Source organism: Globicephala melas, chromosome 10 (genome assembly GCF_963455315.2).
Source record: "Globicephala melas chromosome 10, mGloMel1.2, whole genome shotgun sequence".
Lineage (NCBI taxonomy): Eukaryota > Metazoa > Chordata > Mammalia > Artiodactyla > Delphinidae > Globicephala > Globicephala melas.
This window is the reverse complement of record NC_083323.1, coordinates 72,758,212-72,772,666: the sequence shown is the minus strand read 5'-3', so window position 1 is coordinate 72,772,666 and position 14,455 is coordinate 72,758,212. Positions and strand designations below refer to the sequence as shown.

General features: G+C 35.3%; 1 long non-coding RNA gene across 1 annotated transcript; it reads left to right on the top strand.

The window, feature by feature from the left end:
- The first annotated feature begins 8,775 nt into the window (after nucleotides 1–8,775).
- On the top strand, nucleotides 8,776–13,824 carry LOC132598043 (uncharacterized). Its single transcript, XR_009565642.1, has 3 exons — nucleotides 8,776–8,800; nucleotides 10,357–10,418; nucleotides 13,379–13,824. It is a non-coding gene; the product is annotated as an uncharacterized lncRNA (long non-coding RNA).
- Nucleotides 13,825–14,455: the final 631 nt, after the last annotated feature.

Genomic DNA, 14,455 nt, shown 5'->3' with positions numbered 1-14,455 from the left:
ACTTTTACCTTAATCAAACAGAAAATTAGTTCAGAATGGATCATAGACCTAAACAGTAAACACTAGGAATAACAAGTAACTTTCTAAACTGGATAAGCTACTGCTAATATTTTATGTAATGGTGAAATTATAAAATTTACTCTTATGTTTGGGCACAAGAAGGTTTTTCCACTCTCACTAATTCTATTCAAAAATAAACTAGAAATACTAGTTGGTGGAATTAGGCAAGGGAAAGAAATAAAGACTGTGTAGATTGGATAGAAAGAAATACAACTCTCTTCATTCACAGCTGACCTGTTTGTGTACTTGACTATCTTAAGGAATCTATTTAAAAAGCTACTAGAGCTTGCAAATTTGTTTAGCAAGGAAACAGAGTACAATATTAATATACAAAAGTCAATTGTTTTTCTATATACTAGCAAGGAAAAATGGGAAATTGAACATTTTAAAAATACCATTTAGAGTAGCATCAACAAACATGAATACTTTGTGATACATTTGATAAAATATATGTAAGTGCTGAGGACTAGAAATTATAAAACATTGCTGAGATACACTAGAGAAAACTAAAATAAACGGAGAAACAATATTATGAAGTTATCTCCAAGTTGCTCTATAGACTTAATGTAGTCTTTTTACAAAGAAATAATCAAACTGATTCTAAAATGTATATATAAATACAAAAGATCTAAGTTAGCTAAAACCATTTTGGAAGAGAACATATCCTACATAATTTCAAGATTTATTATAAAGCTACTATAATTAAAATAGTGTAGTATTAGCATAAGGATAAACAAACAAAATAGGGAGTCTAGATATAAACTCATACATATATGGTCAAAAATGCTGAGATTGTTCAGGGAGCAAAAGATGATGCTCTAGCACATGTGATGATGGAAGATAGGAAAATGTAGAACACACATAAAATAGGAACTACTTTGAAGCTGGTAAGATATTAACATACATTTTCGGGAGTGAGCTTTCCAGATCTTTATGTAGGTGTCAATGCGGCAGGCTGGAGGGATTCGTAGGAGGAGAAGCACATGAAGGACATGGAGTAACAGAAGAGTTAGAATAAGCTGCCTTTCAAAAAGGAACAATACTCTGTGTCAGACCAAAGGCACTAAAGGCATGGTTTGATTATTTCACAACTTTGTGTAGGATTGATACTCTGTAAAGGTTAAAATCTTTAGGAAGAAATCAGATAAGCAGCGTTGCAAATACCACACCAACCTACAATTTACTGACTACAAGCTCTGTGTTTGTGGAAGCGTGTGTGTGTGTGATTGAGAGAGAGAGGCTATCTCTGATATTCCCTTCTAGCTACTTAGAAGACATCTTAGAAACTTTGGGTCATCTCTTAGGAGTATATATACCGTGGCATTGGCAGCTAGAGGGTAATGTGAAAAAGAGGTCTGAAAGATGAAGCTTTCTCCTGAGAGCTAACTTTTTCAGAACAAATTGGGCAGCTGAGAAATATTCACTCTCCAGACCTCAGAAGATAGTTAAAATCAGTGATCTCAGGGTGGTCAAAGAAAACAAATACCAAAGGCTGACTCAGAACCCAAACATTTGTTGTGACTCTCTTCAAAGAACTCTTGGGTGATATTTTTATTTAAATCAATGTTTACAGATTTTGTCAAGTTTTCTGAATTTGTCTGCCAAGTACACTCATGTACTTTTTCAATAAATAATTGGAAAATTATTTATTTTCAATGTAAATGAACAAAAATAGTCCAAGATAAAAATAGAAAGAATAAAAAAAAAAATAGAAAGAATAAAGCATGATTTGAATCAAATCCATATGTTCTTTAGTACCTGGCATGTATAGTATATATAGTTCAGATTGTTTATTCTTATTCATATATTTTGTTTTATTTTATTTCACTGAATTCTTGCAACAACCACTCTGCTCTTTATCAATAATTATTTTCCATTTAATAGGAGAAGGAATGATGAATTTCTAAATATAATCTTATTTATCTGCATGTTCCCTACTCTTCAAAGAAAGGAGTTTGTCATTTTTTCCACTCATGTTACATATTCAGGTTTAAGAACACAACAGAGAGGGTACTGAGAATAAATATTTAAGAATATTTATAAGATTTCTAGTAAGTATGATACTCTTGGAAAAATAAATTTTTATACCAAATGGCATAGCTTGAATTCATAAGTGGAAGAACAATGAGAATTTGAAGTGTTGTTATATTTGTTCAAGGACATTGCTCTTAAAAATTTGAGAAACAGTATTTAGTGTAATTGTTAAGAGCACAGATTTGAGGTCAGACTATTTGGGTAAAATAAATACATCTGCCTTTTATTGGCTGTGTTTACTTGAGCAAGCTATTTAATGTCTCTGGGTCTTTGTTCCTCAACTGTAAAATGGAGATAATATATTCATATATGTTGTCAAGAATAAATAAATACACGAGAAACACTTCAAATGCAGCCTTATCTACATTAAAGTACTGTGTGTTAGTGATTACATTTAGTCTATTTTCCTATCCAGTGATAAAAATTTTCATTTCACATTTAATTTCCTAGGGACATTTTATAACAACTAGAAACCACAATAAAAACAAAAAAGTTCTCAACACAATTATTTTCACTTCTGCAACATGCTTTCCGTATGTATGTGTTTCCCCCTTGATTGATCTACATTCTATAGTTGTTTAACCTACTTTACCGAAATTTCTCCCTGATGATATTGTCCTCTCAAATTTCATTTCAGACATTCCCTCCTTCATCCTAAAGCCCAACTAAATCCCCTGATATAAATGATCATCTCTCCATCTTAAGTCCCATAATAATTATCACCTCGGTTGTAGCAAAGATTGCATTCTGCTTTGACTTTTTTTCATCCTCATCCAGATCTTAAATAACTTATCCATGAGCTTTGAATTGAATCATTCTCCATCACATGTATAACTTGAGCTTTTTCTTTGTTATTTCATAGGTAATTTTTAAGTTATAAAACTAATGACTTTAGAATATTCAATGTAACTTAATACTTTATATGTATATGTAATACCTTATGTAATGTATAGTTAGAATTAAGATTCAATTATTTTCCAAATATTTTTATTTGTGGGTATCTATATAAACATTTGCCTTTGCTCTGTTTTCTAATTTTAACTTTAAGAAAAGGTAGTACTTTTCCTCTACTAGTGGTTTTACAACATTTTAAAATGTATTTTTCTCACATAGTGCTCATCCATAATATTACAAACATTGGGTATTGCATTAATACGACTAAGTTGCTGTAACTTAGTTTGTTAACAAGAATATATTTCAAGAAGTATACTGTCCAATTAGTTTTCTATTTGAATAATTTACAAACCTTCTGAAAATGGATAATAGTGAATAATAAAAATGTCATACAAATTAGTAAGACCTCTCTAATTATATAACTATATGATATATTCTAAATCTTTGGGCCTTAAACACAAGATAAATCTAAAAAACCTTATAATTTAGATAAAATACATAATAACAAAAACAATAGCAAAGACAAACATTCTTATAGTTCCTACTATTTATCACACAATTTAAGAACTTTACTAATGCATCTATTTGACGGCAAACAAAAGCTTAACACTGACAATTTCTAGTGCTATTACATGTGATTATTTCTCCTTATACTTTTTTGTTTTGTGCAATAATTTTGTTAACAAATATGTTACTTTGGGGCTGAAAATTTTTGCCTTTTATGCCTTTTTTCTTTATTTTATTTTTAAGAAGTTACTTTCTGTTTTTCCAAATAATTGTACCAGAGTGGGTTTTTCATACATTCTGATATTCAGTGGAGGAGATTCTCATACACAAATGTTTTTTAATGATTTTATCTTAACAAATCTTATAGGATTTTTTAAAATTTGAAATATAGTTATTTATTTCTAAGTTAATCTCAAGAGAAAGTCAAAATAACTGCAACTATAAGATGTAAGAAATAGGTATACATGAAATGAAAGAGAAAAAGAAATTCTTAAAATCAGCAACTATCAAAAAATCTTATATATTTACTTATACCATTTTCAACATACATATAATCATATGCCTCATTTTATGGAAAAAGTTGGCAATATTATATATAGTAAAAATGTAAAAGCAGCAGCGAGTTCAATGTGAGTCTTCTTTATTTATAGAAAAATTTCAATGAAATGATTTCAATCTCATGATCTATCCCTTTAAAGAGGTTCTCTGGTACCACCTTATCCCCACCCCCATCTGTATGTGTGTGTGTATTTGAAAAAGTTTTAGATTTTTATTTGGAAAAATTAAAATGGTGTGATGTGTCTCTCTAATATGGGTCTCATTTTTCAGACTTTTTTATACTTCAGTCTGAATGCAAGAATTAAGGTCACTGGTGTTATACTTTAAGGGTTTGGGGGCTTATTTTTGGATAACTGTGAGACTGGGCCCATTTTCACATTAGCAGTGTCTTGAAAATTATTCCACTGGGTAACAGACATATTCAAAAACCACAATCAATAAAATTAATATTTTAGATACGATCATAATAAAATCTTATTAATAAGTGATTAGGTGTGGGGGGAATATTTTATGTGCATTTTGTTAATAAACAAAATATAACATGCATTCACTTTTAAGTGAATAGCCGATAGCTCAAAGTACTGCCAGTGTTGCAGTTTTGAAAGAAGAATTTCCCTTCACCAAATAAATGTTAGTCCTGATATATTTCCTGAAACAAACTAACTTTTTATTCTCCAAGTTAGGTTTCTAGCCTATGAACTTCAGCATATTTTTGAATGTTTCTTTCTTTTTTTTTTAAATTTTATTTATTTAATTTATTTATTTTTGGCTGCATTGGATCTTCGTTACTGTGCGCGGACTTTTTCCAGTTGTGAGGAGCGGGGACTACTCTTCCGTGTGGTGCGAGGGCTTCTCATTGTGGTGGCTTCTCTTGTTGCGGAGCACGGGCTCTAGGCACGCGAGCTTCAGTAGTTGTGGCTCGCGGTCTCTAGAGCGCAGGCTCAGTAGTTGTGGCCACGGGCTTAGTTCCTCCACGGCATGTGGGATCTTCCCGGACCAGGGCATGAACCCGTGTCCCCTGCATTGGCAGGAAGATTCTTAACCACTGCGCCACCAGGGAAGCCCAAATGTTTCTAATAATGGTGTACCGTGAACTAATTCAACACCAATCATTTTCACATACTGGATTTTGTTGTTTCAAGCAATGAAAGCCACTTAAGCACAAGGACATCCTTTATTGAGAAATAGGATACCACTTAGAAATGCATCACAATAGTTGCAGAATATATATTATCTAATATTCACTGGGGTCACTGTGAAACAGACTTGAGCTAGCAATAAAACAACCTATTTTATTAATTTTCATTTACTTAAGGGTCATTTAGTCCAAACTAAATATAAATTATCATTAATTCATTCAACAATATTTATGGAGCACTGATTTAGGGGCAGGTCCTTCTCCAAGCTATGGAATTTCTGTAAGTTTCCAAAAGACATGAGTCCTCAACTCATGAAGCTCAGTCCTATAAATCTTAATTATATTAAAACGTCTTTTGTAGGGCTTCCTTGGTGGTGCAGTGGTTGAGAGTCCGCCTGCCGATGCAGGGGACACGGGTTCGTGCCCCGGTCCGGGAAGATCCCACATGTTGCAGAGCGGCTGGGCCCGTGAGCCACGGCCGCTGAGCGTGCGCGTCCGGAGCCTGTGCTCCGCAACGGGAGAGGCCACAACAGTGAGAGGCCCGCGTACCGCAAAAAAAAAAAAAGTCTTTTGTAAAGAACTTTTGTTGTTGTTTCTAAAACAGACTCAATTCACAGAATTAAAGATAAATTATATACTCATATAAAATTTCAGGTTGATTTAAGTTAAGAAAAAAAACAAGAGAGAGAAAGTATATCTTTCAAATTTCAAAAACAAAATTATCCACTTCTCATTAAAGCATTTACCTTGTGTAAAATAAGGATGCTTCAGCTTTTTCTCTCACTTCCATAGGAAGGGATATTTCTCTTTTAAGAGAGAATTTCCTGGCATTTTCCTTTTTTTACTAAAAAGAAACTATTCTTATATGTTTTACCGGATTTTCACAGCATCAGGACCCGGGGTAATCAAAGTCATTCACCAGAATGACCGTGCATTGTAACAAGGCCTTCTACTGCTGCCGTCTGTCAAGAATAGAATCATTTTTTTGATGTAGAGAAGCCAGGAAGAAATAAAATGAAATGTCTGCCCTTTAACATTTCAGAACTGGGAAACTGATTCACTCTGCCCTATTCCAGTTAACTGTAATAGATGTATTTTTGTACTTGTTCAAACCACAGAGCTTCTGATGGGCATTCTTTTAAAATACTTCTATAGATAGAATATATTCTTCCTCTCTGTTTATTTTCTTTGGAATGGCAGCTGCCTCAACTTAATGAGATTGAGACCATTTCTCTGAGGATCAGGTGCTAGTTCAGTGAGATTAATGAACAGTATGAAAGCTTAGTTTGATATTTGAAAAACTTATTTGTTTACTTATTTATGACCACTACTCATGGAATTCTGCTCCATAACCAGTGAATTCTAGTTCCTCAGGCCTGATTCAGGGTAACGTGTAGACTTTAAAATATGACCGATACTATCCTGATGATATTTTGACATCCTTGACTCTCTAGTAGAATCAGTAGATTTTTAGCAACATTTATTATTTGTTCAGAGATTTAGAGTTCATTCATTTGCATTATCTGTCTTATCACAGTGCCTGAGTGAAGAATGATGGTGATGGTTTCTATAAATACACATTCCCAGTTGAAGGAAACATTTTTCTAATCCTTTCCTATGGTCATTAAAAATATTTTGAAAGTAAATATTAAATATTTTCAATACCAGTTAAGATTAAAGTATTATATCTCTGTGTATCTATTAATATTGTAATTGCATCATAGTAAGCTGAAAAATGTCTTCCCCCCAAATATTCACAACCTAATCCCTGGAACCTGTGAATGTTACCTTATATTGCAAAAAAAACAGGGGTATTTGCAGATGTGATTAAATTGAGATCTTAAGATAGAAAATTATGTTGGATTATCCTAAATGCCATCACATGTATCCCTATAAAAGGGACTCAGATTTTACACAGATGGGGGAGAAGGCAACGTGAAGATGGAGCAGAGAGATACTTAAAGACACTGGAATGATGGGGCCACATTTGACGGGATGCCTGCAGCCACCAGAAACTGGAAAAGTCAAGGAAAAAATTCTCCTATAGAGCCTCTGGGGGGGGGGGGCCATGGCCCTGCCGCCACTATGACTCAGATTAAGTAATACTGACAGAACTGTGAGAGAATAAATGGGACACATTTTGCTTGTTTTAAGCCAAGTATCTGCTGAATTGTTACAGAAACTTTTTATGACTTGGAAAAATTATTCTTATGTTATCTTCTTGATTGAGGGCTTAGCTAATTTATTTCTTGGTTTTTAGTTAATTCTTGAAACATCAATGTCTTTCTGAGAACTATTTTTATCATATTATATATTCATCAGCCCATAATCCATATGGTTGCCATTTAAGCTAACTTAGTGAGATTTTTCTTAGTGCCCGTATTCTATGTCTGTAAAACATTATAGATGTTTGAATAGATTGAATGTTATTCATATCGTAGACACATATATTATAGGTTAATATATAGAGGGGTATGGATAGATACTTTTTAATATCAAGTAAAACCAAGTTTTATTATGATATAATTCCTTCTTTGTTTTCTCCTCTTAGTTTTTTGCTTGCTTTGCTATATTTGAACAAAACTGTTTTCTATTGACTTATTACTTACACATGTCATACAGTTTGTAATGATTTCCTGTGACTTTAAAATATACATTGTTATATCTTTAATTAATAGACCTTTAGTTAAACAGTTTCTACCTATAGGTGATATGTTGTTTCACCTGTCATATAAGGTCTTTAAAACTGGCCTTAAAATGCCCTAAGGCCAACATTGTCACAGTTTTTTTAGCTAAAGACTTTTGTCTTGTGGTGGAAATAAAGGGGAAGCATCAGGATGCATATACTTGTCCCACCCACATGGCTGTGTTCCCCTCTCCAGTCTGCATCACTAATAAGCATTTCTAGTTGATCTTTCAGACCTTTACTGTGAGAGACCAATGGATTTAATGAAGAAAGAGTCCTCCAGGGCATGCAGACTCCCCCAGTTTCTTCAGTGCAGGGTTGTTTCACATGGCATTCCCAGCCTGCAATTAACCTTCCTCAAATGTCTGTCCTTCTAACTAAATTCTTCTTACCAGCTTCCTGCTGTGTCTACCAATTTTGTTTACTTTTGTGTTGTTTTAAGAACTTGTTTTATCTGTATGTAACAGTACTATTGTAACAGTGAAGAGCTAAATTGGACTCCAGGTTAGATCTGTTTCTTTGAATTTAACCTTTGCTTTTCGTTGCTTTTCTTATTATATCATACATAATGGCCTGCCTCAAGGAACACTGCCCCTCTGCCTGAATGTTAAACTAAACTGCCTTTGTTCAGCTCACAGGGAGCCGATCTGACCCTGCCCGCTTGTGAATGGCTGCAGTTAAGAAGAAATTAACACATCTCCTCCTATTTTGCAAGATAAATGGCCTGTTTTACTTTACTTCTTCACCTTCTCTCCCTCTCTGTTCTGTAAAAGAAACTGGCATCCAGACCCCGATAAGATGGTTTTTTGGGAACATCTCGGTCTGCCGGCTTTCTGAATGAAATCGCTCTTCCTTGCCTCACCACTTCCTGTCCCGATTTATTGGCCTGCCGTGCGGCGGCGAGCAGAGCGAGCTTGGACTCGGTAACACTACTGCATTATTTGGAACATTAGTTACCTCTTAGATGTCATTTTCTAAGAAAGACAGCGTCACATCTGACTCTAACAAATTGTAAATTCTTAAGTATGTCTTAACTGCTAGAATTTTCTATTTCTTATTCCACTTTTTAGAGTATTTCCCTCATTCACATGTGTGTTATATTGTGCAAGTTTTACACACTTGTGATGTTTCTCTGTTCTTGTTTATCATAATTTTTACTGATATAAAGCAAACCCCTTGATTTTTAAAGCATTTTTACCGTAAATTCTATTTTGACTGAGATTTACATTGAAAATCTTGTTTTAATCTTGCTTAAAATTTCCAGGTCTATAAATGGAGATACTTTTAAATGTCTTAAATTTTGGTTTTGATTTGTCTATAAATAATATAGTGATAGAATTTTAAGTAGTCAGTCTAGGAAAATTTGTCTTTTAATGCAAGCTTTATATCAATTCACAATTATTATGATCCATAATATACTTCATCTTATATTGTTAGACCTGCGCGGTCTCCTAGGAGTTTCGACTCGCCCAGGAAACAACAAGAGTCGGAAGTCGATGCAAAACGCAAGAGGTTTATTGAAGGCCGGTACACCGGGGTTCCTTGGTCCTCACGCAGGAGGTCGAAGAAGGAACCCTTTTGGGCGCGAATATGTCAGTTTTATAGGTTCCCACTTCCCCGTATGTAAATTATAGATTTGGTTGTGTTCTCCTGCTGATTGGTCCCGGCTTAGGCTCGGACCAGAGAGGGAACTTGTCCCCAGCTGCCTGATTGGTCTTTGACAGACACCTTTTTTACATTTTGTTATCTCCCTCCTTCTCCCCAGCTGTCTGATTGGTCTTTGACAGACACCTTTTTTACATTTTGTTATCTCCCCTCCTTCTCGGAAGGGGGCCGGACATCCTGGAAATTCACCCAGTGTCTAAGAAGCCCCTATTGTCTGGAGAGTTCTTAATCATTAGCTGGAACAATGTCCCTCGAGTCCCACAATATCTGGTTTTCAATGAAATTCTTTTGCTTTTTCCCTTGTTTCTGCATTTTCTTGTATTCCAATTTAAAAACTTTTCTAGAAATAGTTTGTATTTTATATTTATGGTTCTTATTTTTCTCTAATACTTAAAAATGTCTATCCTCTCTTTATAAATGGTACATGTGAAACCGAGCAGGGCCCTTTTGAGGCTCCCGGGCACGGAGGTCTCTTTTTTGTCCCCTATTTCTTGTCGGCGAGACTCCAGCCTCCTTGACCTTCCCTGAGTTCCAAAGGGCAGATTCAAACAGTTGCTAATCAAGGGAGGAGGAGCCAAAAAACCACTTGAGGCAAGATTAAAGGGAGCAGAGAAGCTCATCTAGATTAGGAGACCCGCCACTGAGACCCTGCACACACCCTAATCTTGTCAGCAACCCCACCCTTGGGAAGCATTTTTATAAAACTTATCAGATCCTCCTGGGTGGGGACACACAGTTTTTTGAGGCAGAAGCTCCCTGTGTCCCCCTTTGCCTGGTAAAGTTATAAAGCTATCCTCTTCTATCTCATCCAAAGCTCTGTCTCCGAGGTTCGATTCAGCACTGGTGTACAGAGAAGCTGAGCTTTCGACATCACAGGTAACTGAAATGACCGGATCTAAATGTAAAACAACTTTAACTGCAGCATAAACATCTATGTATATATCCCTGGTAAAACAAACAAATAACAAAAATATCACTATGCATAACTTCTCCTATAACATAGCAATACATTTTGCATGGAATTTCTTGATCTTTCTCCCCTCCCTACCTCTAAACCCAAGGGTTGGTCCTGCCATCTAAAATATCTCTTCTTGTTTATAAGTTTTTTTTTTTTTTTTTTTTTTTTTTTTTGCGTTACGCGGGCCTCTCACTGCTGTGACCTCTCCCGTTGTGGAGCACAGGCTCCAGACGCGCAGGCTCAGCGGCCATGGTTCACGGGCCCAGCCGCTCCGCGGCATGTGGGATCCTCCCAGACCGGGGCACGAACCCACGTCCCCTGCATCGGCAGGCGGACTCTCAACCACTGCGCCACCAGGGAAGCCCTATAAGTTTTTATATATACAAACAAAAACAGCAAACAACATGAACGTTCTTAAATGGTAAAAATGCTGAATAAATGATAGTACATATAAATACAGAAATATTACCGTTTTTATATGTGACTTGTATGTCTGTCCTCACATGATATCTTGATTGATGTTTAAGTGGGAAATGTGGGTTTCAGAGTACTGTGCATAGTTTGCTTCCATTCTTTATAGAAGTAAACAGCAAACACATCTACATATGTGTTTGTGTGTATGTATGTTTTTGTATGGGTGCGTGGTATTGAAGCCGAATCCAGCCTCTGTACCCTGACACCGAATTGAATCTCAGAGACAGAGTTTTGGGTGAAGTAGAAAAGAATAGCTTTATTACTTTGCCAGGCAAAGGGGGACACAGCGGTATAATGTCCGCAAAACTGTGTGTCCAAAAAGGGAGGGGGGGTTGTGAAGAGTCTTATAGTCAAGGGGGCAGGGTTGCTGATAAGGATCGGGCTGTGCATTCCTTCAATCCAAATATCATCTGGCATCAGGTGGTGATGGGCAAACTGTTACCGTATCTGGAATGAAGAGTGCTTCATCAAGTAGTTAACATCTTCCATTTGGTGAGGGTTTTAGTTCTGCAGAAGAGCTCAAAGATATTGTTATGAATATCCTTTGCGGGGGGTGGGGGTGGGAGTGGGGGGGGGACCAGGATCCTGCCCTCAAGGCTGTACTATTGTTTCTAGACTGCTCCTCCCTTGTCTCTTCATCCCCCCCCTCCTGATTAGCAACTGTTTGAACCTGGCCTTTGGAACTCAAAGAAGGGGATACAGAAAGGCTTTTGTGCCCAGGAGCCCCATAGGGTCCTGCTGGGTTTCAGTATCTTTTTAAATTCATGAGGAAAGATGTAATAAGTTATACATAAAAAAAAAAAACTCATTGCTTGAAGGAGCTAGAAAATGTTTTATTTCTGTGATTGCATTGAACTTGTATTATTTTGCAATACAAATATTTAGTACTTAAATTGCATTACATTCCAAAGTAGTGTTGTCAAAAAGTATTTATGTTTTAGTCAGTTTTCTCCAGAAAAACAGAGCCTGCAGCAGATATAAAGATATGCAGAGAGAATTTTTTTATGAAGGTGACGTGATTATGGAGGCTGAGAAGTTCCGCGATCTGCAGTTGGCTTGCTGGAGGCCCAGAACACTGGTGAGGTAGTTCCTCTTCAAACCCAAAGGCTAAGTGGAGGGGAGCCAGTGGTGTAGGTCCCAGTCTGAGTCTGAAGGCCTGAGAACCGAAATCATTGATATCTAAGGGTAGAAGAGGGACCTCCTGGCTCCAACAGAGAGTAAATTCACCCTTCCTCTGCCTTCTTGTTCTATTCAGGCCCTCAGTGGATTGCGTGATGCCCCCCTCCATTGGTGAGGTCCATCTTCTTGACTCAGTCTACTGATTCAGATGCTAATCTCTTCCAGAAACACCCTCACAGACATACCCAGAAATAATGTTTCACAAGGTATCTGGGCATCCCTCAGCCCAGTCAAGCAAGTTGACACATAAAATTATCTATCACAATTTAGCATAAACTGTGTTTTGCTATTTACATATATATGTACATACATATATAGTTTTTTTATATATAAATTTATTATCAGTTTTACTGACCTTTTCTATGTGATTAATTTTCTTTTTCTGAAAAAAATATGTATGTACTTTTAATTTTTATATGTCTTCAATATATTTATTTTTTTATACTTGCATAATTAGTTACAGAGTTGTTTTTGCAATATCTTTTTTTTGACCACACTTGCACACGTCGCTATATTGTTTTGGAGAATGGGGTCATATCTCAATACATGTTTTATTACCTCATCAGATAATAAAGAAAATGTGACTGTTTTAAAGTGTAAATATTCCTTTTCTCCAGGAGTTTGTAGCAATTTATTATTATTTTGTTTGTTCATTAATTTTGTCTGAATGTTTCAGATGAAAGCATCATCAATCTTAACAGGGTTTTTGCGGGTTGTTTTTAATTCAGTGATATGTTGTACTATTTATTTATCTAAATACCTTTTTCTCTTATATTCTCTCTATCCCTTAGTAGGATATATGTTACTGAGGTTGCATATGCATTTATTTTAAATTCCTAAGCTCCCTTAAAGAAAAGTTTCATATTCATATTTTGCAGGAATGCTATCTTCTCAAACATTACTAAGCATATTTATTAAGTTATTTGTGTTTATTTTTCCATTAATTTCTTTCCTTAATAGATAGTTCTTTCATTAGCTCCAGCCAGTGTTCCTCTTCTATGTTCCCCTCAGATATTTGGTCATTATGGATTTTTCTGTGTAAATTTATAACTAGTTAGCATTGATCAATAGTAGTTGTTTAAGTGGCTTCTTTTTATTCACTCAGCACAACACTAAATATTTTTCTTTTCCAAACAGCAGATGCACTTTTACTTTATGTGATTTCTAGCTGTGATTGTAATTATGAACTTGAGTCTGGTCTGGTTTTTCTGGAAGAAAAGAACAGGAAGAAATAGCCTTTTCTATGGTGATGACCAGAAGTTTTCCTCAGCACACCTCTCAGCTTCTCCTTCCAGCTTCAACACTCTGGGAACCTGCCATACTTGATCTCTTTGGAGAGGTATTCTGGGACAAATTGTCTAGATACAGAAAATGTTAAGAGGTAACTGGCACAGAATTAACAGCTTTCATACTTGGCTACAAGACAGTCTTCTCTAGTTTCCCATATATTTCTTGACCTGATGCATTTAAGGACGTTTGAAATCACATTATTTTGAAGTGTCTTAATTTTGCTTATATTGGGTTGTGGAAGTTTCAGATTAGGTTTATCCTCTCAAGGCAATCTGATCTTATTGGCTCTGTATCCTTCAGAAATAACTGAATAATTGATTTACTAGGGACTTCTCTTGGTTTTTTAGGACCTCCAAGTCTTTAACTGTTTATTTACTATATTTTGTGATTTCTATAATCTCAATGGGATTTTTGAAGGAAGAAGAGATTAAAACATGCCCTTAGCCATTTTGAAACCCCAAGTCTCTCTTTTTTTTAGGTAATATTATCACAGTGAGGGAACAGAAAAAACAGTTAATACCAATCAGAGTTTAATACAGAGTACGGTTCTATGAGTTATACATGGACATATAAACAGCAGTTGAAATCTAATCCCTATTAGAAGGAAATGCACATTCTTAAATGTGATTATTTTAACTTCATTATGATTAATTTTCATAAAATTACATACAGTTTTCTGGAATCCAGTTTATCATTAATTAAAATGAAAGGTATGATTAATACATCCACATTAAAAGTGTTTTTAAAAATTAAGCAAGAAAAAAATACACTAATAAAGTAAATGTGTATTTTATTACTAAATAAGGAAAGTTAATTGGTTTGAAACAATTAGAAATAGACATATTCTAGATTTAAATTGGGTGTAGAATAGAAATCCCACAGAGAATGTAACTTTAATTTAAAAGGTAATACAGTGAATTTTACAAATCATAACTTGAGTGTGGGTGGAAAATCACTTCAGTTTCTTTTTTTGTGTTTGTCCTTTTTTTGCGGTACACGGGCCTCTCACTGT